This window comes from Ctenocephalides felis, unplaced genomic scaffold (assembly GCF_003426905.1).
Source record: "Ctenocephalides felis isolate EL2017-DRISC unplaced genomic scaffold, ASM342690v1 CF-g0.4_SCAFFOLD_01886, whole genome shotgun sequence".
Classification (NCBI taxonomy): Eukaryota; Metazoa; Arthropoda; class Insecta; order Siphonaptera; family Pulicidae; genus Ctenocephalides; species Ctenocephalides felis.
In genome coordinates, this window is record NW_020538040.1 from 40,178,022 (window position 1) to 40,204,240 (window position 26,219).

Here is a 26,219-nt window from a genome sequence, read left to right on the forward strand (position 1 = left end):
ACAATCGTTTTTTTTTACAGTTGAAATAAATATAATCAGAAATTTTTCACCACCATATCCCAAAACCTAATGAGCTATACTAAATTCAAATTAAAATTTGATAAAAAACATTTAAGTCGATTTATCTCGCTATTCAGTACTTATCAAACTCAATCAGCCTTAACTTTCGGCAATAAAATCTGAAATGGCGTAAAATGAAAATGATATGAAGTATCTTATGACAGGTTAATATGACTATGATCATTGTAAGTTTACATTTAAAATTAATACTACAATTATACTATAAACATGTTAAACAACAATATGGAATATAGCAAAAATCGAATGGTGTCATTACTGTGTTTTTTTTTAATATTTATAATCAAGGTATAGTAAGCAAGGGTATTTATTTTAACTAAATCCTAGTTCTAGTGTTACTTTAACACAAGAGTATTCCGTTTTGTAGCTGGCACATTTTATTAGATGGCAGTTTTTTATGAGATACGTCAAAATTGTTTCTTTAAAAAATTATTTATTCAGCATATTTGTGAACGAAATTATAAAATATGCTATGCAAATCTCAAAATGTCGCATCATTCGTTATAAAAATATTTATAAATTCGAACGTGAATAAAATGCGTAATATGCAGTCTCCACACAAGTAATTAAATTCCTAAATCTGTTGTAAACAAAATACCATAAATTGAATACCATAACTGTTAAAAATAACTAAAGCTTTTGCAATACTCTTTGATAAAATGTAACAAAACAAACTAACTGGCTTTTGCAACTTGATCTGTTTATAAAAATGGTAGTAGAAAATTATATCTTCATAAACAAAGTATTTATATAAGAAAGCAAGTTCAAAAATTCCGATAAACATAACACAAATTGCGATAGGTACTAAAGCTTTTCTGAACATTTTAATATTGATACATCTCGATTGATCTCAAAGTTAATGGTCTTTAACTCATTTTAATGAAAATGGGATTTCTAAGGTTTCCTGATGTTGTTATTAACAATTTTCTTAATGCTCCAATGAAGCTACAAATACTGAATACTTTACTATACTGAATACTACAACATTCAACAAATTTAATAATAAAAATAAAATTTAGATCGCTTATAAATTAAATAAAATATAAACAGAAATTATAAGCGGTAACTGATAAATAAAATAACACTAAATAAAATAAATAAACAACTAGCTTTTTGCAATACTAACAAGTTATTATTTTATTAATAATTATTATAAAAAAAATTATATGATATTAAAATTTTGAATCTATCTAAGAAATTTAATTTTTGTTATAACTATATGATATACCAGAAAGAAAATGTATGTTAGAACCTGCGTAAAATACGCATATGAATTTTAACCATTTTTTTTTTCAAATTGATGTTTCTATCTATAATGCATATAATGAATTATATGAATCGCTTACCGGTGGTTGATTTTTATCGCCGTCTTCCTCTTCACTGTTAGAGTATTCTGAAGAGGAAAGTCCTAAATCCAAGCCTTCCTGATCTTCCTTTTCGGAACTGCTGACGGAATGTGAACCCGACGTGCCAACGGCGTTGTTACAGAAACTGCCTTCGCAACTCATTGTACGCAGAGCTACATTCTGCGAATTCTGCACCGAGGTCTCCCAGGAACTGACCTGCCTAAGCATTCTGAAAATAAGATAAGTAATTAAGTTGGTAATTTTTAACCGAATTAATTAAATTACAAGATTAAAAACTTCTTCAATGATTTAAAGAGCACTGTTGGTGAAGCACTAGAGAAGGATAATCACTGAGCATATCTTCCACTTTGAAAAAATATAAATTTATTTACTCAATCTTGAAATAAAAACTAAGCATTTAATTAATTTAAAAATTGAACTTGCTTGTGGTTCATAGCAGAATACTCTTTAATTTTTTCTCCTTTGAGTTCTTGCAATTGATTAATAGAACCCTTTTAATTTCAGCCACCCATATTTGCTTCTGCTCCATTGTCGCAGCCATTATGGTATGAACTTCTTGTCTTCCTTGGAGCCAGACTTCAAACTTCCTTGGATCTCCTTTAACAGATTCCGTTAGACCAATTTCAGACATCTTAAAAGAAGATTGACATGATTTCATTATTTCTGAAAAAAATATTGTTTTACTGAAATAAAGTAACATCGACTAAAAGCAGAATTCTAAATCAGAAAAAAATCAGGATTCTAAATCAATTTCTTGGGTGCATGATCCATTAAAATTTCACATGCTCGGCATAGTAAAATGTAGATATATTATCATTTGTCAAATTCAAAATATTAAATTTTGAGCTACACAAGATTGTCATGTACAATATACTTCAGGATAAAACCATTGTTTTCTTCATATTTCAACAAAGGCACCAAAATATAATAATTACAACTCTCAATCGTCTACAATAAATTTACATTGATATATATGCTAAATGATTATTACATCACCTCATTTTGGAAAATGAGGTGTCCATCTAGTTTGATATTGTATTACTTAATAAAGAACAAAATAGAAAATCATCCAATTACTTTATTGCTTTCTGTATATCTGAATCATAAAAATATCCATCATGGTTAATTATTACCTTCAAATCATGCTTATAATGATAAGTGGTCTTGCTATGTGATCCCTTTGTAGCTTCTTTACAAAATAACATGACATTATGGTAAAGAAAGATATGTCTCTGCTGCGTTTTTAACCGCAACCGAATATCTTTCTTGCTGTCCGTCCAAACTGAGAATGAACCATGAAGAAGAAGTTCTCCTTGTTTGGTAAGATCCATCTAGTAAGAATAAAATATGCATGATAATACAGATTGATTAGGAGAGACTAAGTATATAATATTTTAACTAAAATATATGAGAAATAGAAATAATTAATTAATTATTAAATTAATTATTAGCAAAAGTATGAAACATGCCAACTGCATTATATTTTGACATACAATTTATTAATTTAACATATCTCAAAACATTTTCTAGTGTTTGATTTTCCATTCAAATATCAAATCATCAAATAAAGATCATTATATACAAAACTTCCTTATTATAATTTTTAAATTATTTTATCATTTAAAACGATCATTTTAACAATCAAATATTTATCACCATGTCCAAAACTTGTTTACAAATATGTATTATTAAATTATTTTAAAATTACTGAATAAATGATTCAAAATAAGTTTGAACGCATAAAAAGACAAACTAGAACCAGTTAAGTGTTCACTCGTCATGCGTATAAATCATTGACCATCGGCTGTTTAAACTCCAATTTTTTAACAAAAACAATATTCTCAAATTTCAAGATATTTAGAATATTTTGAAGTCAAGCTGGTTTAAAATAAATAGTTGAAAGTTGCATTTTATTTCGAATCTGACGACCCAAAACAGTGCTCGCAGTTCAATGAGAGCGTGAATATTTAATAAGAAAAATAAAATAACGAAAAACTGTCATAATAAAAACACAATAAAACTAGTAATGTAATTTACAATCCACCGCAATGTCATTAAAAAAATACATCACAAAAATAAAACTTCTACAAAATTTAAATTAGATATATTGATTAAATGAAACTGTCTTTTAATTTAAAAAATAAAAAAAAATTACGCGTTATGATTTTTAATTAATCATGTAACTTACTGGAAATCCTGTGATAGCAATCTGCAACATACTGTCGTTAACGCACTTAAGACTATTAGCATACAGTCTAATGCCTCTTTCAATTCTTTACTGCAAGAATCACTTTGGCTTGTTCTTAGTAAATCCTGAAATTAATGAGTCATGCATATTGAATTCTTTGTCAAAGAATGCAATAATATTTATGAAAGATACATCTTACTAATTATAAGAATGAAAATAAAACAATATTTATTTAAAATAATTATTTGATACACACATACACATACACATATACACATTTATATCAGAATAAAAAAAATTAAATAGGTATGATATAGATATAAAAGAAAATTACAACAGAAAAAGTAATAAATTTAATTAAAATATAAGCTATTTCCTTTTTTAACGTTTTTGACAGTATAAGTGCGATGTTTTCGTCAAATTATCCTCAAAAAATATGATTTCGAATATTACAAAATTATAATAGAACCGATCAAAAGGTTATTTATAGGTAGCAATCAATTGTTGGCAACAAAATGACGGTTTTTGGCTTTTATCTGCGTATCTCCGAAACAATTAGCTTAACCAAAAACCATTGGGTTCTGCGCGTTAAAATTACAAGGTTCAGTAGTTCTTTCCAAAATGAAATAGCAGGGTCATATTTTTCTAACAAATATTTAGAAAATATTGCAAAGTAAAGATATAAAGATATATAAAGATATATATATATATAAAGAAACTCGTGTTCTCTATACTACGAATATTGTTTATTATGACAATAGTAATAACACTATGTGTGATTATATTGATCATTTACAAAAACGTAGATGTTATTTCAGTATTTATAATAAAAAAAAGGAAAAAAGTAAAGAATTACAATTTAGGCATTTCGAACATTGAGCAAACAAAAACGAGATCTGATCTGACACTTGAACTTTTTGTTTTTGAGCTGACGCTATGATGAGCTTCAAATAATGAACATCTGTCAAGTTAAAATGCGACGTGTGTTGACAGGTCGCTACAGATCACTCCGCCCTAATGAAAAAGATTGGTTCGCATCTCTGAGTGCCATCTTGAACTTCCTTGTAAATTTCTTTTGGTTGAGATTGTGTGATAAATTTTATTTGTTCGTGGCCGTGGCCGTTTTGAATGCCGTGTTGGCTTGTTGAGTTTGTTGATTGCTTACGTGGCCCTTCGCTGGTGAGTTAGCGGTTGAGTAGATGTGGCCCTTCGCTGGTGAGTTAGCGGCTGAGTATATTTGACACTTCGCTGGTGAGTTAGCGGTTGAGTGTATGTGGCCCTTCGCTGGTGAGTTAGCGGTTGATTGTATGTGGCCCTTCGCTGGTGAGTTAGCGGTTGAGTGTATGTGGCGGTTGCCAAATTGTTTGCTGACGCTCCCTGTCCTCTGCCGTGGTGCTTATAATCGACTCATTTTCCAGGATAATGAGGGATTTATTGAGCACGTGTTGTTGTTTTCGATGTGCGTGGCCGGAGTCTCAGTTGTAGGATTAGAATGTTCTTAGAGTTATGGCGGTTGTGAGCCATTTACATTCATTATTTATTTTTAAAAATTCTTTTCTTAATAATTCATGAGACTTCAATTTATTTTTTTACTTCTAAATTTGTTACTTCTAAATGTGTCTTGATCTTCTTACCTTCTTTCCTTCTATATGCGTGCTATTAATTCACGTTCGCGGTCACCACTAAAGAAACTCGTGTTCTCTATACTACGAATATTGTTTATTATGACAATAGTAATAACACTATGTGTGATTATATTGATCATTTACAAAAACGTAGATGTTATTTCAGTATTTATAATAAAAAAAGGAAAAAAGTAAAGAATTACAATTTAGGCATTTCGAACATTGAGCAAACAAAAACGAGATCTGATCTGACACTTGAACTTTTTGTTTTTGAGCTGACGCTATGATGAGCTTCAAATAATGAACATCTGTCAAGTTAAAATGCGACGTGTGTTGACAGGTCGCTACATATATATATATATATATATATATATATATATATACAGTAGAACCTCGATTATCCGGGCTAATTGTTGTCGATGGCATACAAATGATTAGAAAATATTGCAAAGTAAAGATATAAAGATATATAAAGATATATATATATATATATATATATATATATATACAGTAGAACCTCGATTATCCGGGCTAATTGTTGTCGATGGGCATCCGGATAATCGAAAATCCGGATAATCCAAATTATGCGAATATCGTTTTGTTTATCGAAAATAACAAATACATACATAGATATCAACAAAAATCAATCCACTACTTGCCACAAACGATTCATCGCTGCCTAATTTTTCATTTAACTGTGATGCCTTTTCACAGAGCAAAGGTCTAGATATCGGTTGTGCTGTTGATCGTTTTTGTAAAAACCAACAATATAGAGCTTTATCTAAGAGTTCATTCTTCGGTCTTTTCATTCCATTCATCATTTTCCGATTTTCACTCCCCTCTTGAAAGTGTACGACAAAATGGAATCGGCATTCTTTTTAATATCGCTTATAGTGGATGTACCTACACCATACCTATCAGCTAACTTATGGCCTTAGGGCTGGTTTCACTTTTTTTAATGATTCTATAATATTTATTTTATCTTCAAGAGATAACACCACCCTTTTACGCTTTGGCATGTTTGAAAATGTATATATGCACGTCAAAACAGAGAATGTATTAATGTGTATATGCAAGTCAGAACACAGTCACAATTGCAAACGAACAACATAAAGCGATAACGCCGCGCGGGCGGAATATGCAAGTTCTGACGCGATTATGTCCGGATAATCGCAAATCCGAGGTCCGGATAATCGAGGTTCTACTGTCTATATATATATATAGGATATATATAGATATATATTATATAGGAGTTTCTAAAAAAAAACTTATTTAAAGAAATAAATCACAATACCTTTAATAATAGTTGGTACTTAGTAATCCTTTGTACAGGTTTTAATAAATATGCGGCAAGCGGTAATTTATGACCTAATTTTTGCTGGCAGACTTGTAAAAATGAATTTGCTTCGCCTAAATTTTCTCGTAGTTGTTCCGATCTTGGTATATTTTGGCAGTAGAAGCTATAAAGTTTGAAAAATGTATCTTTCTGCAATCAAAAAGGGTTTTACATAATTACACATATTTACACATATTTTAAAAAAAAAAAAAACAATTCAAATCAATAATACCTTCTCCACAAAACACATGGCAACTAATTCCGTAGTTGAAATGCAATTTTCAAGGTCCTTCAGAAATACATCCTTATGGAAAGTGTGTAGTTCATCCAAATTTCCAAATAATATATCACATTTCGTTTGTAATATTTGGGGTACTAATGGATTCAAATTTACGGATAATATTTCATCTCTGTAGCCCTGAAAACAAGATTTTATATGTATATAAAGATATGATCAAATAAAAATAAATAAGAATCAATTGTGTTACTATGAATTATTCTATTCTAATATTTTTCGTCGTCAACCAATACTTATTGTATACATTATTACTCACATTCCAATTAAAATTCACTGATTTTATTCGTAATTTGTTTTTTTTTACAAATATGTCATGTTCAAATATGAACGCTAATAAAGGTTTTTATGTTTGTTAAATATTTTGAAAGAAACGTATTTGCTATGAAATACCGCAAATCGGTTTCGCATGAAAGTGTAAGCCACTCCGGTACCAAAATTTTATTTGGTTTATTAGGTTGGATTCAATAATTATTGAAAATTACATAGTCAAAGTAGAATACATAAAAATATATTCAACGCAAAGCAGAAAATTAGTTCCGCAAAAGTTGCTGCAGGATTTGAAAAATATGAAAATTGCTTCAAATGCGACATTCAAAGATCGATCAGTCATGATCAAAAATCAATTCCCTCTTATACTATTAGTATATATGAATTAAGTTTAAATTTAAATATGATTCAATATAGGCATTGTTTACGACTATCTATTGTCTATGGCATTGTAATGACTATCTTGAGCTATTTTACCTTCAATATTGATCCAATTTCATTAACATAAACTCGTTCAGTTTCCAGTAATTCAGAAATAACGTGATCCTGTTGCACTTTATATGCTTTTTTACTAGGTTCTGAAGTTTGACTTGAAGATGAAGATGAATTATAAGTTCTCGTAGAAATCTCACTGTCAGATGAATATTCAGTTTGTACGGAACCCCAATATTCAGCCGAACATTCACCAGACTGCGGCCGTTGTTTCCTTTCATGCCCCATCTTAATAACAAGAACATTTCAACTAACTAATAAATATTTATTATAATTATATTGGAAAAAATCGTTTCGTATATTGATCAAGTATATTACATCTTTTGTTGGTAAAAAAGTGCCAAAAAAGAAATAAATTTTAATTAACCTGAAACAGTAAAAAAATTACCTCTTTGGAAGTAGACTTCTTTCTAACCGGTCGTGTTCTGATTGGATAATGTGGAGCACCTCCAGATGGCTGGATAGGAACTGCAGGTTCTGGTATGACAGTTTGAACTGGCCTCAAAGGTTTCACACATAATTTTTGCAAGGTCGTTATTCTTTTATCGCACATTAGTGACACATCGTTTATACGTTTAAGTACCTGCAACGAAAGATAGACTTAATAGTAATAGTAATTTTAATTAGTATCATCCCAAACTTCAAAATTTCGAAATAAAATCAAACATATTTATGAATTATTAATCAATTAATAACACTTTCAGTGTTACTAAACGAACTTAGGGACCTCACAAAAACATAAGAACAAGAATAAGAATCTAAAACAAGAAAGAAGATCAATTCGATTTAGATAAAAACGCTGAAGAAAAATTGAAGCAAAATATTAACCAACTGGCACTGTCTACTAAAATACAGAAAAATCACCAATAATATAGCCCAAAATTATGATTTATTGGAATAGCAGCTTAGAAAGAGAAGAAAAATCGACTAAGAAAGTGAGTGGAAGTGTTTAAAATATCAAAAGTATAAAATATCTTTAGACTAACGAAAACTATATAGAAAATATATAGTTATTATTAATACATAAATACATGTATTTAAACTTACTTGTTTCACTAATGGTTTTGACTCCAATGTACTCGATTCTTGTAAACAACTTTGAAATTCGGTTGCTTTAGACTGTTTAAAATCTTGAATTTCGTGCAAAGATTGCTCTGCAAGCTCAAGTGATGATGAACATTTTTCTATATGTTGAGAGGTTAACAACTCTACACCTTTCGCACACCACTGGTTTGCCTGATCAAATAAAAAGTTTTGTTAATAAAATTGTAGAAAACGAGTAGGTAATAATCATGTAACAAAAATTCAAATTGAATTACTCTCTCGACTTGTTCCATTAGTTCCCTCCATTTATGCAATGTTTCTAAACGTTTTGTAATTTTATCGTGTAACGCTGTTCGTACTCTATTCAGTTCTGTACATTTCGGTTCCACACACTCATGAGGCACGGTACTAGATTTGACTAACAATTTTTTTCCTACAAAACAAAAATTATAAATTCATTTTCTAATATGTATTTAACATTTAAGTTTCATTAATTGTTTAATATATAATATATATATATATATATATATATATATATATAATGCTTTCTTTACCTAAATTTATCACAATGTCAGCCCTTTCTATATCACTTCTGCATGAGTGTTGAAATTCCTGCGCTTGCTGGATAAGCTCGTCCACGTGACTCACAGTTTCTCCGACCTCGATCATTTCCTCTATCACCCGTAAATGAGCATCAAAATTACTCTGAAAATTTTAATTATTGTTAGTCATATGAATTGTGCAAAAATAAATTCATGGAAAAAGCAGTTCGAAACAAAAATGTATATGTAAAAATCACTGGTAAGCACCGGCAAGAGTTAGCGAGACCCCTCAAACGATAAATTATTACATAATGAGAATTACAGCTAAAAAATGTACGAGTAATTGAAATTTTTTGCTAAAACTTATGCCAAAAATTACACAAATTTTAAATAATAAAAAACATTGCGAGAACCCTCCAAGTGCAACATTTTTATTCTGAAATAGTATATATTTTAGTATTAAAAACATAAAAATTATTGAATGGGTTTAATATGCTTTGATATTGACATATCATTCGTGTGCAAAATATAAAAAATATGATACAAAACAATGATATAAAAAATATACCTGTAACTCTCGAAAATCCTGCTCGAACCTCCTTAGTTTTAAGCATTGGATCAATTTCGTAGAATGTGCGTTCCAAAACTCATCGAATCTTTTCTCAGTCTCTTCCAATTGCACCAAGAGTCTAGAAATCCCACATCTATAATTCCCACAAAGCAACAAAAAAATTCTTTAAACAACATTTGCCGTGGGAATCGTGAGCGACGTATTCAATTATAAAAATTCAATTAAACATCTATATACATACATTGACGCCAAGCCAAATAAACCAAAATAGTATTGATTTTACCCAAAAAAATATAACCGAACTATGGTGGATGTATGTACATGGTGTATGACCATCAGCCAAATGCCTTGTGTATTGTTCACATGTGCAAAAAAATCTATGAATTGAAGAACTATAATATAAACATAATTACAGTAAAATTATAATAACATCTATGCATCATCTCCAGAACTCAAGTTGTTATACCATTATGGGACCAAAATAAAATTAAAGAAGCAATTTGAACTTTTTACATAATAATTGGATTCGCTAAGCATATTCCACTAAGCTAATTTAGATGTCCATGCACATCAACATTATTAAACTTTGTGCACATATTGATCAAGTTAAATTTCTAGTAATTATAAAAACAGTCTATGAGAAGTAACATAATAATAAACACATTCAGGCAACATTTTTATCTTAAACAAAATTAAACATTCGATAAAAAGTTAAATACAAATTTCTTCTTTTGTTTGAAAAATCTTCGTTGAAAATGTATTTTTTGAATATATACATATATAATTATAGTTCTATATTTTGATTTTTTTTTATTTTGATTTCCATTTTTGTAAAATTATAGAGAGAATCTTTTTATAAATAAAAAACCTATAACCCATTATCGTTTTAGTAATTAGTAATAGTTCCGCAGATATAGAGTAAGTTATAGAAATCTGTTGTTAAACAATATTTATGTGTAATTATTATTTTTTACATAATTTAGATTAGTGCTTCCAAATATATTTTTATCGTCGCGAATCCATATGAAACTTGATTGCCTCATTGAACAAAATGTAACACCTAGAATAAACACCTCGGAGTACGAAATTTAAGAGCAATATGAATAGAACTCACATATATTACTTTGATAAAATTTGAGCTATATAGTTTTATTGATAATATAGTTGTAAAAAGTAGTCAAATATAGAATACCGTTGTCGTTAATAATTGGATTCTTAAAACAATAGAATTTGCGGTTGCTCAATATTGAATATAATTAACGATCACTAATCATTTCGTCTAAAAATCATTTACCATTTAACAATTAAGATCCCAGCGAGATTGAATAATGCATGTGTGAATAACATTGGTATTTTTAATAACATGTGTGAGCCTAAGAATTTTTAATCTCTGATTTCAAACAATTTCGATTTCGCGCGCGTTTGTTCAAACGTCGCCCAGTAAGTTATGTTAGCCTTCCCACGATATATGTTAATTATAAGCACCCATTTCAAATAGAATTTTCAAAACAATCGTATAAAAGATGCAACTGACCTTTCCACAGCAGATACATTGCCTATCCGATCGATGTGTTTACCGCCTGGCTCTCTTATACTTTGCAATAATTCATAACCGTGTTTCGTAGTTCCCATAATGTCTTCCTTCAGAATATTGTATTTTTCTCCCTGGACTTGCAACAATCGTTCTGTGGCTTCTGCGCTATTTGGAAACATGGTTTCATGAATTTGCCTCATAAATTGATCGAGCGACACAGAGATCTCTTGAGTCATCATGGAAAATTTTTCTAGAGACTAGAAAAAATAAGAAAAATATTAACAATCGGATCATTTCAATTATATGTAATTTACCTGCAGATTTCGCAGAATACTTTTGAGAAACTAAACGTTAAATATTGTGAACTTTAAATAGTTAATATTCTGAATACAAGTCTAAAAAATTGCGACTCACTCTCAATTTGCAACACTTAAGTAACACGTAAGTTTGGGGGCGTTCATTAATCACATGAGGCTAAAAGGGAGGAAAGGGTTTGTCAAAAAATCACGAAATATCGAAGCATTTATTTTTCACCTGAATTTAAATAAAAAATCTAAATTTTTGCAAAAAATTTCTAGGTTCTACAATGTTGGGTGTTGGAGGATGTGTAATTTTAAATATCATCACATATTACCAGAAGAGAAGTTGTCCAAAAATCCTTAAAAATCGATCGCGTAATTAATGGACGCCCCCTTTATACGATTTTTGGCTTAAGATTTACTTATACTCTGTGTCTGTCATATTTCATTCTGAGAAATGTATTTCTTTTTGTAGACATGAGGATAAAATATCTATCTTATGATTATGTTCATTTTGAAGAATTTTGTATAATTAGCTCAAAATGATGAATTGTCCAGCTGACTTCGAGTAATAATTATTAAATCTTTTCATGAAAATATAAAAAAGTGACCAAAAATCATTTTTATAAAGGATGATATCTAATCTGAACGACACGTGATTTAATTCTGTTTTTTCGTCAAAACATGTGAAGGTTGATAAAGTATCCAAAACAAGCAATTCGTGCTAATTCAAATTCAAATGTTCAAACTAATGCAAATGTGTATAATATGAAAGTTCAAAGATAGTACATATAATAAAGCACACTGTTTATGCTAAAAATATGATTTTGAATAATAGATCCTTGCTTGACAGATGTTTAATAAAATGTAGCCGTTAAGCTTATATCATATCCAAATAACAAAACTACGATCCAAACATTTTGATTGTGTTTTTTTTCACAGATCTAATACTTGTATATTCTAATAGTGTTGATATTTTTTTTAACTAATTGCAGCAATGTTGGGAAGAGGTACAGGAAACATTGATCTAGTAATATGTTGAAAAAAAAATTACAAAAAGAAAGAAATTTGTTAAGTTATATAGTTAAACAAGTCCCAATACATTTTTTAGTTCGCAAAAAGTATAGGTACGCATTTATGCATGCATATATTAATAATATTGATTCTAATAATGTATATGAATATGTATTGTGTAGATAAACTCATGTGCGCATAATTATATGTTATATCACAAAATATATAGATTACAAATAGTATCGCCAAAACAGACTTATAATCATTATCTTTTAGTTTTGTATCATGAATTTATTTAAAATACTCGTATTATCTCTATAAATTCTATGAACCATGAAACTATGTAAGAAAAGCACCGCTTTATATAATTCGTATGAAAGAGAATAATATCAAACCGTATATCATAAGAGATAAAGAAAACAATCTTTCATGTGTTTAAAAAACATGTTTCGATACGCATTAAATAAATCATTATAATAAATCGTATTGTGTATTAATATTCTCACACAGCAAGTAGTAGGTACTAATATTGGTATACATTATATACATTGGTATATCGTATAATAGTAGAACGGTATAGCAACATTATGGTAGTTACATATCTACTTAAAGAAAAACTTTTGTTAAACAATTTTATTAGTATTGTCAATTTAACAAAATAGATTGCGTTTCGCATACATGAAATAAGTAAGTTTGTAATAAATATATATACACACACACGTATATATATATATATATATATATATATATATATATACCATTTTATCAGTTTCCGTTTCTAAATGATAACAATGTGTGCAAAATGCAGCGGATGAAATTTTCAAAATAAGTTTTGATAATGCATGTAAATTTATCAAATTTCAAAATTGCAAAGTAGTAAAAAATCATCTCAATCTCAAAATGTGTCCCAGTAAAAATAGCTCTTCTACCGCACTGCTACAACAAATCATCACTATTAGAGGAATTCGAATAATAAAATATTAAAAATAGTGATGGCAACCGTTAGATTGCCTTCAAAAAGCTACGTAATCAAGAAGACTACAATAGGTATCGAAAAAAGCCGAAATAAAGAATAATACGAATATTGATGTGACAATAACATTTAATATTATAAATAATTTCAGAAAAACAATTTTGGTGCAATTGAACAAAATAAAGTGGGTGCAGAAACACGCTATTTCTAAATAACTTTAACAAATCAATATTAATTAACTAACATAATTTGTTCCAGAACCGTACTCACGCAACCTGAAATAGTAATTATGCAAAACGGCAAACATTTGCACAATTTAGGTTTGGAACCGTTTTTAATGCGGCGTTTCACTTCTCAATTCGATAAGAGTAATGCCACTTATTAAGCAAAACATTTTTTTACAAATGCTTTTGCAAGTTCTGCACTTTAATCGATATGAAATGAATAAAATCACACACAAAATATGATTTAATTTTAATTTGTAATTTTTAGCCATTTTCCTCAGAACCTACATTGTTCCTTAATTGTTATAACTGATATTTAAATTACAGTTATTTTTCAACATTCTATGGATGGATATTTCAGTATTTTACAATTGCCTAGCAAATGAGAGCGTGATACATAAAATATTCAACTTTCATAAATAATTTTTATAATGTGGTATTTTCCAATAATCGTAAATTATAAAAACCTATGCAGTCTCACCTACTTAAATTTAAATATAAATAAAGTATGTAAGCATATAATTTATTATCTTACGTACAATTCTTTGTTGTATCCACTCGATGTGTGAATATTTCAAATCACCCCCCAAATCGCTTGTCAGCTGTGACTTATCAATGAATTCGTGAAGTTCTTCTAAACAGGAACAAACTTCAACTCGAAACCGAAACTCTTCCTTGAATAATTTATTACTGACTTCAGATATCGCCTTCTGGAAAAATCCGGCCGGTCGCAAAACATATGCCACATTTATCACACCCGGAAAGAATATCTGAAAAAATAAAAAAACAATAATTTAATATATTTAAAATACAGTAGAAATGGAACATATAATATTGTATTAGTCTAAAAATTGTCTATCTATTCATCACGCGATATTATAATGGTTACTTCTCAATACTAAATATTCAGAAGAAAAGTGGTCAATGAGGCATAATGGTCCAATTTGACTTTCAGCAATTGTATATAACCATAATCTGGTATTACGTGAGGAATATATATCAGTAGAGTTTATTAAATCGCTTTTTTAACTAGGTTCACTTTTTTATATACTAATTGTTATTGTTTACACATTTGGCAGGGTAAAGGTTCAGTTGGTCCTTTTTACCCCACCCCCGTGTAATATTTTAGAAGTTATATAAAAAAAACTGTTGAATATAACTTAAAATTGATAATACATCTTATAGATTACCGCCGTAGCCCGACATCAGGCAACTTTGATGTCAAATTTCCACTTGGGGACATAGATCACAATATAACTTCAAGTGGAAATCGTCCTTCGTGGACATAGTTGCATCATTCAATCATATGTAAACTATTAGACGTAAGAGCTAGTATATAAAAAATATATAGGAGACCACACATAGGAGAATGGTGAACCGATGGGTTGCCTCTCATAATAATACCTGAGATCATAAGTCTTGAACCAAGCAGCTTATAGAACATATAAATAGTAAGAGTTCTGATTGCTGTTGTAACAATAAAAAAAAATCTTATAGATTGCTCTTGTTATGGATTTTCAAACATTGCCGTTTATCTCCCAATAGCGACGTCGTGAGAATCAAAGTGATGGTTGATTATGCATATTTTGCCCTATACTGTTGAAAAAATTCTTAAATCTACTTGTGTTTGAAAAATCTGCGGTGGGCCTTAGTACACCTTTAAGCCCGGCTCTACTCTCTCCCTCTCTCTCCCTCTCTCTCTCTCTCTCTCTCTCTCTCTCTCTATATATATATATATATATATATATATATATATATATAAAGAAAACTAAAATATATTTATAACAGCATTTTTATGCTACTACTATCATTGTGTAGTTTATGTAGTCTGATACAAGATTTACAGCTAATGCTTTTATTAGTACAATTTAATCGTTTATTCGAACAACATTGCAATCATTACTAAACCGCTTCTGTAGGAATCATAAAAAACGGCCATGCAATTCCATTCAGCTAGAGAAACACCTGTGACCAATAAATAATTGATTTTTAACGCTTTTATTATTCTTTCTAACAAAGTGCCACTCGTTCTACATGTGGTATAAAAATAAAAAATACGTAATTAGTAGTTTATACTCGATATAAATATGCATATTTTATGACACAAGATATATAGAAATAACTGCATTTATTATTGTGAGAAGTATAAAATAAAATAATATATTACCGAAATCTTCATTAGCACTGCCTTAACGGAACTCCATTTGTCCTCTCTTCGATCTATAATCAGGTGAAATCCCATATCCGCTTCTTGTAATCTGAAAGAATATTAATATAATTATTTTATAGTTCATAAGAGTGCATAATTTTGAATAAAAATAAAATTAATCAATACATTTTTTTTTCATATTTAAAGTAACCGCGCAAAGAATGAGATCGTAATTTCAGATAGCAAAGAAAACACTATAAATAATAATCATTGATTAATATTTATTTTATATCCATTCGTTAAAGTAATTTGTGAATTTAAATTCACTACTTAGCAAGTTTGTTTACTTCGGTGTGAGCATTTCCTTATATCTTATATTTTTCAGTTAATTATGGAGACTCTAATTAAGGACATACCGATTACACTACAATGTATCTCATATTTACAATCAACATAAATACAAATACAAAAAAATAAAATTAAATAACTATGGAATTGGTGGCGAAACCACAAGGTTTTGAATTTAAATCCCGATAGTAGTAATATTCATTTTCGCTTATCGATAGAAATACTATCATAAATATATTTCCAAGCAAAAATAACCCTACGGACATTGGTAAAAAAAGTTTAAAATACCATCACAATTAGAAAAGACCAATTGGGTTGCCTCCTGATGATGAATTATATCAAAAATAGAATGAAAGAACCATCGGGTTGACTTCTAATAACCATGCAAGTAAAAAAAACTTATAACAAAAAATAACTTATCATAATAGATTATAGAATCCCAAATTCGGCCTAATATTTGATGCATCAGTGCATTGTTAACATAATTGTTTAAAATTTTATCTGCATTATATAGTGTTATTTAATTAATTTTGACAAATAAACTTATTTGTTCAATTTTGTTTAACTGACTGAATTATCAAGCTTTAGTCATTTATTACTTAATATTTTTCATATTTGTGTTACTAAAATACTTGATTTGATATAAAAAAATATATAATTAGAAGTCAATAATACATAATGACTAAGCTATATTTGTTTTGATCAACAACAACGCTGAATATGAAATTAAAACGTGGACACAATTGAATTGATCCAAAACCACCAATTAATAACATAACGCATGAATCACGATCTAAATAGACAATTGCGTTTGACAAGCTGCCTGGAAGTTTCTAATTAAATATGTTGCATATGCAAGAGCGAGAATCGCATTCGAACAACAAAAATATAACTACAGTAAAACCCCGTTAAGACGATTTTCCAGAGACCGAGAGAGAAACGCATCTTATACTACAAATCGAATTAAGCGGGATAGGAACAATATATTTCAAAGTGCGGCGTGAAATGTCGTATTATGCAAGATATCGTATTAATCATGATTGTCTTAACGGGGTTCTACTAAAAATGCAAATGATCAATAGAGAATGTTATTAATAAAAATATATGATTAATACGTTATATAAATACGCTTTATAAAAATGTTAGTTAAATTAAATAAAACTAGTGGTGTATGGCAGAAATTTAAAACTTTTGAAAAAAATTGACTTTTCTTGGAAAACAAAACTTTTTGAAAAAAAAAATGTTATTATTATTTTGAAATATTTTGCAAATTTTGAATTTTTTTTCAAAGCAATCGCGCTGCTTTAGTTGTGTAGAGACGAAATATGGAAGCGCATAAGCGCCGCGTCGCTGTCTAACGGACAAAAGATGTTACGGAACCCATATAAACAAAATTTATACGTATTATTAAAATCTCCATAAAATATCTGATAATTTGGCGTGCATATGTCTAATGATCATTTTTGACCGCCAAATGGCGTATTTTTTTTTACTTTTTTACTAGATCTCCGAAACCGCTAAACCTGTCTTCCCAAAAATTTAATCAATTCTTCATCTTGTCAATATAAGTAAAATATTTTTTGAATAATTAAAATGAGTTACCATATTTAGCACTTTTTGCTCCGCATCTTAATAAAATCCTTAAGAATACAAGGTGTAACTATAAAATGGAGAGCAAATTCTTTCATTAAAAAATTAATATTAATTTCTGACAATTTTCAAACTCTGAAATATATTAAATATACTGTACAAAAACCTAGATAATATGATATAAAAGGTCAAAAGTTCAAGTCGAATGTCTAAAATCATTGTTTGTTTTATTAAAATAGCTGTAATAACTATTTTCAATTCCGTATTTTAATAAAAAATGCATATTAAGTAAAAAAACATACTTATTAAATTAATCAACGAGATTGAAAACTCTCATTCTAATAGGTAAAATGTTTGCTTTGAGCGAATGTTACTATTTTTCAAAGAAAGTCTCAAAGATATTCTCGTTTATTGGCACAAATCTAAAAAACATATGACAAAAATTGGATTCGTATACAAACAATCTAGATATTAAAAAGATACATCAATTTGTATTGGTGAATCAGAATTAAACGAATATTGTATTAGTTAGCGAATATTCTTAACACTAGAAAGACGGACGCAGTCATTTTGACTGTTTTCCATTTTCAAACATAAAAATAACTATGTATTTGAAGTCGCAGCTTCGTGAAATTTTTTGACTTTTTATACAACATATAAATGCGTAGATAAATCGTATTATTTGCTTTATCTCACTTTTATTTTCAATATTCTTACATGTTATGCCTGCATGGACGGAAAACAGTCATTTTGACTGTTATAGAAATTTTACATTACAAACGGCTTTGTTATTGTATTGCAAATCGTTACCTCGCGTGCATTCATCTCCAATATGCGATAATGCATTTGTTATATAAGAATAACCAAATTTTGGTAAGTATTGACATTAGACCGGTCTTTTTCACGTAGTAACTTTCAGTATAACGCGTTGTTCAGATGATTTTTTAGAACTTATAAATAAAATGTCGAAGAGAAGTGAATTATTGCAAAAGCTAACAAACATAAGTGAAGAGTGTTCCGACATAGAATCAAATGCAGAAAATTGGGCACAATCATCAGAAGATGAATCGGATTATATTCCACGTGAATCATCTAATTCTGAGGGTAGCGATAAAGGTGATCACTATTGATGAAAATGAAAGTGCCATCAGTGTATGCAGGAGGGTGCTAAGTGGCTCAGGAACTGATGAAAGAATTCAAGAAACGAAAACCTCTCTCGATGGTACTGTATGGACCAAAATTGCCGAAGGTGGTACTCCAGGAAGGTCATCATCTGTGTTTTCAAGGGTGTGAAAGGGCCAACGAGCTTTGCAAAAAAGAATATTATTACAGGTGATCTTGTCAGTGCATTTTCATTGATAATAGATAATTATATTATCAAACACATAAAACAGTGCACAGAAGAAGAGGGCAGTCGAATTTTGGGGTACGATTGGACAACATCGTTACCGGAAATACGTGCATTTACTGGAATTTTATATGCTCGTGGGGCCTATGAGGCAAAAAATTTGAAATTGACTTATTTATGATCAGCAAAGAAAACATGACAGATCAAAGGTAAAGAAAATATACCGTGAAATCCAGTTCACGTAGATGACCCCTGCAAATATTTTTCAATATTTTGGATTTGGCTGCGATAAATGCCTGGATTCTTTACAAAGAAGCGACAAGAATAAAAATCCAAAGAAAACAAATCCTTGGAGAACAGTTTTTGTTTGAATTGGCAGATCAGCTTTCTGCGGACTACACGACATCAACACAAAAAAATCAAAGAAAAATGATGACCCACAGACATCATGCAAATACCAGTAGTAATAAAAGAAAATTTTGCCAAATAAGACTTTGTAATAATAATAAAACTAATAATACGTGTCAAAGTTGCAACAAACATGTTTCCGGAAAATGTACTCATAATAAAAAGATCTCAAATTATATTTGCATGAATTGTAAAAATAATGAACTTTTTTTTCAGATGTACTATTTTTTTATTTTTAGCACTCATAGATAATTTGTATAAATGTAAATAGTACATGAAATATTAAAAATTAATTTTAAACAAATTTCTAAACGCATTATTTATTTTTTTCACGACGCAGTCATTTTGACTGTTTTCAGGCAATGTAGGTATACTCAATTCGTCCGTCTTTCTAGTGTTAAATACACCTAAGTCTGTTTTTACACGGTCTTTTTGTACACGGTTTTGATATAACACGGTTTGAAAATTGAATATTTTTAAATTTTTTACACGAATTTATTCCATTTAGCACGATTTGAAATTTTATGTACCTAAATTTTTTTTGTCAAATTAAATTTTTGCGAAGTATGTTCATATCACAAAAAAGTATTTATGAAAGAAAAAAGTCTGAAACCATCGATAGTATCGATAGTTTGCAAACACTAGCTTAAAGATTTAAGTGAATTCCCCTTTAGCGCGTACAAACAATTTTTACTGGTCAAAGCAAATGTGAATAGCACTAATTTAATTCTTGTTCTTAAAAATTCTTGTTTTTCACCAATTTTAATAGGTTTTAGAGATTCGGAACAAATCACCCATTTTTGTATAAGATCAATGTGTTTTTTTACACGTTTTTTTTTTACACGGATTCTTCTGGAACCAATCTCCGTGTAAAAACAGACTTAGGTGTATATAATTATGAATAAAATATGTGTTGTAAAGTTTTCAAATGATTTAGAAATACCAAATAATTTATTACGTATTTTTATCCTAAGCAATAACAATTCCTTAATAACTCATTAAAGAAAACTAGGCTATGTGTATTGTAAACCATTGTGGTTATATTATTTGAATGATAACAATTTCAAGCATTAAAAAATGTCTTCCCCACAGAATACGTTTCAAAAATATATATGTATGTTTCTACATGTTCTACATATCTCAAAATTGAGAACACTATTTTTTATGGTTAGAAAGAAAACTAAAGTATGCAAATGAAATCTCAACAACACATATAAAATCGGGCACTGATACTGCAATATCTTGTTACTCAGAACTCATTGCAATCAGTGTTAATGATGCATTTCCTATTTGTTTATTTTTCACTACTTTCCGGATGAGTAATGTATGACAAACACACATCATATGTAGAATATCATGTTAATTATTAAAAACGCAAAAAATCATGGCATTTTTTCAAAGATGCAAATTAATAGTACGAATAAATTAATAGTCTTTGTAAACTGTTGATAATGATAAGGCAATCTAGTGTCTTACATGAAATGTTACATGTAGAAGTAAAAGTGTGCAGATGAACTGAAACAAACTCTGTATGATTGGCACCAAAAACAGAAAATTTAATGTAAAATAAATCTAATTCAATTAAATTCGAAAAATAGTATTTAACCCAAACGATTAGTAACAGCGGAAAAAAATTAATTTACTATATGAATAAAATGAATAAATTACTCTATATTCTTATATTCTTCCTCGACAGCCAATAAAACCATTATTATCATAGTACGAAAATTAGTCAATTATAATTTATAAAAATAATAGAAACATTTTTGAAAGCCGTAATGATCGCAATGTAATTTGCGAAGAGAGATAACTTCAAAATATAATCGAATGAATTTAAGAGAATCATTATTCTCACATATCATAAACATAGAAAAATAAAGATTATCTAAAAATATTCAATCTTCATCAACGACAAAATTAGGTATCTTGAAAAAAATCACCCACACACATGTATATATATATATATATATATATATATATATATATCGTATATAATGAACACACATGTATATATACAAAGAATCTAAAAATAACAATTCTGCTCATTTTGTCTAAACCGTTATAACATCAACATTGGTGTAGGTCTAGGAGTTAGTATAAGAAGTTTCAAGTTCCAGTAGAAAAGTTCCAAAAAATAGCCTTTTACCACAACTTCGTATTGAGCCCAATACGACCAATTTTGAAAAAATTATCTTCCTCCAACCACGCACATTTTTTTATTTAATAAGCCATGTGCGTAACCAACTTTCTATCTCTCCTATTGACAGACTCCAACCTTTTTATTGTAACGATGAAGTATTAAAATTGAAAACCTTAAAATAAATACCGTCAAGTATTTAGCATTTCTACATAGCATTTCTAAATTAATCTGAAAAAAACTATAGTACGTCACTTAGAATCAGGCGAATTAAATACATTTTACGATCATAAAAACTTGGAGTATCTACTTCCACAATATTTGTATTGAATAAAAAACAAAACACAAAATAAAATCCATGTTTAGTTCTAACGTTTTATAGTCAAAAAATACAAAGGCATCGATTCAGAAAGAAGATACTGAAACACTTTTACAATGGTCCCTCGTGTCAAGAAAAAAATTTTTTTGCTCGAAAATTAAATATCAACAATTTTAGATATGAAATAAGTTGGATTTCATAAATAAGACAAACCATCTGTTCAGAGTGACTTAAGAAATTGGATAGAAATAGTTTGGCCCCAATTGCGTGCGCAATTTAAGATATTTTTAATGTCTATGAAAACTGGTTTGTTTTCCAAAATTAACCGCAGAAATTCGAGACCAACAATACACAGAAAAAATTAAATAAAATAACGATGGTGACAGATACCAATATGATTTGCAGAGTTAAGATAAAAATTATCAAAAAAACCAAAACCCTATATATTTTAAATGTACCGATCGATTACTTGAGCAAACAAAATATTGATTAATAAAAAAAATTTGATGCGTATTTGTGTAAGGGGACGTACATTAATCACGTGAGGATTTTAGGGGAAGGAGGGGTTTGACAAAAAATCACAAAATATCACGTGTGGGATATGGAGGGGTCTAGGTAAGATATCACGTGTGTTTATTTTTTACATGAATTTTCAAAAAAAAAAATACGATTTTTTCATAAATTCGCAGAATTTGTTTGAAAAATTTTACGTAACCAAAAATATACGTGATGTTTGGTGGGAGATTGGGGTGCTAATTTTAAATATCATGACGTATCGCCAAGAGTAAGGGAGGTCCAAAAATCATTAAAAAATTGATCATGTGATTAATAGACGCCTAAATCCTTTCATTGTTTTTATTACTTGTGATGTCAAGTGCGGTTAAATCTATTACGGGTCTTCGCCGGTTAACAACCAATAAATGACATTATGAGCAAATCCTTATCGAGTTAGCAAACTTTCTTTCACGATTTAAATTTATTAAGTTCCCGAAGGAGAAGTTATTTATTAATTATATGTTTTCTCGACGTTTCAAGCCATTGAAACGTCGTTCTGTATCGAATGAGACCAAATTTGGAAAAAGTATGTGTGTGTGTGAATAGATTTTTTGCCGTAAATCGACGTTTTCTCCAAAACGGATGGACCGATTTCAAAAATTTAAAAGCCATTCGATGTATCTCGATGAGGACTAGCGTTTCTGAGTTTCGTGCGACGATCGGCCGGGCCGTTTCTTTGTAAATTGCAGAAAAGTGAAAAAATTTTCGTCTACGTTTTAGCTCGCAATTCTGAATCGATTTTGAAAATTCAAAAACGATTCGATAGATATTGATTGGGAATCGTGTTGATTAGTTTTTGGTAAGGATCGGCCGGGCCGTTTTCTTGTAATAATGTTTTTTAAAAAAAAAAAATTCGACGATTTTTATGATTTTTTTTTTGACGGTAGATACCATAGTCTTCTAGATCATACTAAAATATGACGGCCCTACGACAAGCCGTTTAATTTTGAAAATTCTTCAAAGTTTGGAAAAATTAGTATCGTTTCTTTGGCATTTGTCAAAATTAGATCTTTGATCGACGTTTTCTTAAAAACGCCTGAACCAATTTCAGAAATTTAAAAGCCATTTGATGTATCTTAATGAGGACTATCGTTTGTCAGTTTTGTGAGACGATCTGCCGAGCCGTTTCTTTGTAATTTGAAAAAAGGTGTTAAACTTTTCGTCCACATTTAACCTAAAACTACCGAACCGATTTTGAAAAATCAAAAACTGTTCGAAGATTTTAGTTGGGAATGATACTGATTAGTTTTAGATAAAAATCTAATTAACTCTTGAAAAAAATTGAAACCGATTTTTATGGAACTTTTTTTGGCGATATATATCATGGTCTTATAGAACTTACTAAAAATTTACGGCCTTACGACAAGTAGTTTAATTTTAAAAATTCATCAAAGTTTGAGAAAATGGATAGTTTTCTGACGTTGATTAAAATTAAAATTAGGCGATTTACTTGGTATAACGACAGAGTACTTGGTCTTATTGAACCTACTAAATGATTAAACTCCTACGGAAACCGGTTCAATTATAAAAAATATTGATTTTTGAAAATTTGCTTTTAGAAAATACTCCAAGTTAACGAGTTTGTTAGTTTTCAATTAAGTGTTATAAATCCACTCGGAATACTTTCAATCACTCATAAATTAGTTTTTTCTTATTGATTAAGACGATTATTTATACATATCGGGAAGTTCATGTAACTTGCCTCAAGGCAAAATACCAATACCAACTAGTTTCTTTCTTTTAATGAATTCCTTCATTAAACGCTTGTATTAATCTATGTACGTTTTTTGCAGTCTTCAAAAATAGCACACGTATCTAATTTAGTTTAAATAAAATTAAAAAAAAATCAAGTGGACCAAACATCATTAAGTCCAGAAAGTTTTATCATTATCCAGATATTTTATCTATACTGTATATCGAAAAAACATTACTCAATTGAAAAAAACAATGTACTATTAATTACTACTTACGATGGCACGCTCGTCAAGTACATCATAAGCTTCTGGTATTCTGAGTCAATAAGTGAGCAGAAGTTGCATTTATCAGGAAAGGTGATAATTGGACAACCGTCCCTGGTTCGTCCACCAGTGATGATTGCGTACTGGGGATGCAAGAGATCTGCCACGTCCCGGACCCCCAGGGTATCCGAGGACAACGAACCATCTGCTGACATTCCTTCATCTTCGTCTGCAATAAATCAATTGAATTATTTATTATGAACACAGGATATATTTTGATTGCTTGTGGCTGTAAGGCAAGGCTGGAGGAGGCAAGCTGTAGAGGCATTGGCATTCGAATAGAACATTAAATACATACATAAATCGATGTATTTTGGTGTCAGACTTACTAAGTAAGACTTAGGCAGATGCACTAAGCAGCTCTAATTTTGATCACTAAAGTTGTTGCTTGGTTATAAAACACAAAAGTAGTTTATTCGTGCCTTTGACGTGGAGTTTTTTTTCTATCTAATACTTATATAGATGATTTTAAGATAACATTTATAATTTTGATGATAAAATATAAGTATCAATTTCTTAGAAACCGGATCAAATTGCTTAGGTTCCTATGATCTCTTCATAATATTTAAAGAACTTTTTATAATACACTTTGAAGATAATATAATATTTTATGTTGAAACGTATAGCAATAAAAGTAGGGGGAAATCCAATAACGCCGTACGGCATCAAGCACCGGACACTATTTAACGCGTATTATTTAAGCGAGTATAAATCGTTTCATTTCAAAATACAAGTGAAAGAGGCATGGGGGGCACACAGGTACAGGATCACGCACCAAGCCTCGCCTGTGACGCACACGGCCACGGCGAGAGCAACCCTTTCCTGTTTTAGGCGCAAAATCACGGCTGAATAGTGACTTTTTTTTGCAATATCTAAGAATATTTGTCAAAGACACATGTGCATTCCAGAGTGTGGCTACATATGTAATGAATGCAGGTTATTTTGAAATGTCCGGTACTAGGTGCCACTGTTTGAAATCATATTTTTTGATACCAAAGTTTGCATGATAGTATTAATTGTTTTTTCGCAAAGATTGCGGTTTTGTTAAGTTAGTTTGATTTCTAACTTTGAAATCTAAAATAAATCATAATTTAATAAACATTTCGTAAATTTGATTTATTTATAAATAACCTTAGGTGTCCGCCACTAGGGGACTTCCCCCTAATATAATTTAGCCTTATATCCGGAGCTATTATTTTCTAATACTCATTCAAATGATTTGAAAATATTATTACATTATGAAAAATAAGAGATTACACATTGCTGATTTGATAACTTTTAAATAAGAAAATTAATATTTTACAGATAAAATAATTTTGTAATAAAATTGCAAGAAATATGTGCCTTTAAAAACATGAAAACATTAACAATTCAAAAAGTAAAATTATGCCATTAAAAATGAAGATAGCATGATAGAATGACAAACTGCTGCTGTAAACAGATCGATTAAACTGAAAACAAAATCCTATGAAAAGAATTAAAAAAATTATTGATG

The 26,219-nt window shown here is 29.5% G+C and overlaps 1 pseudogene; it reads right to left on the reverse strand.

Annotated features, from left to right (window-relative positions):
• The window catches only part of LOC113377191, a 72,673-nt pseudogene that overhangs the window by 5,890 nt on the left and 40,564 nt on the right, over positions 1-26,219 (reverse strand).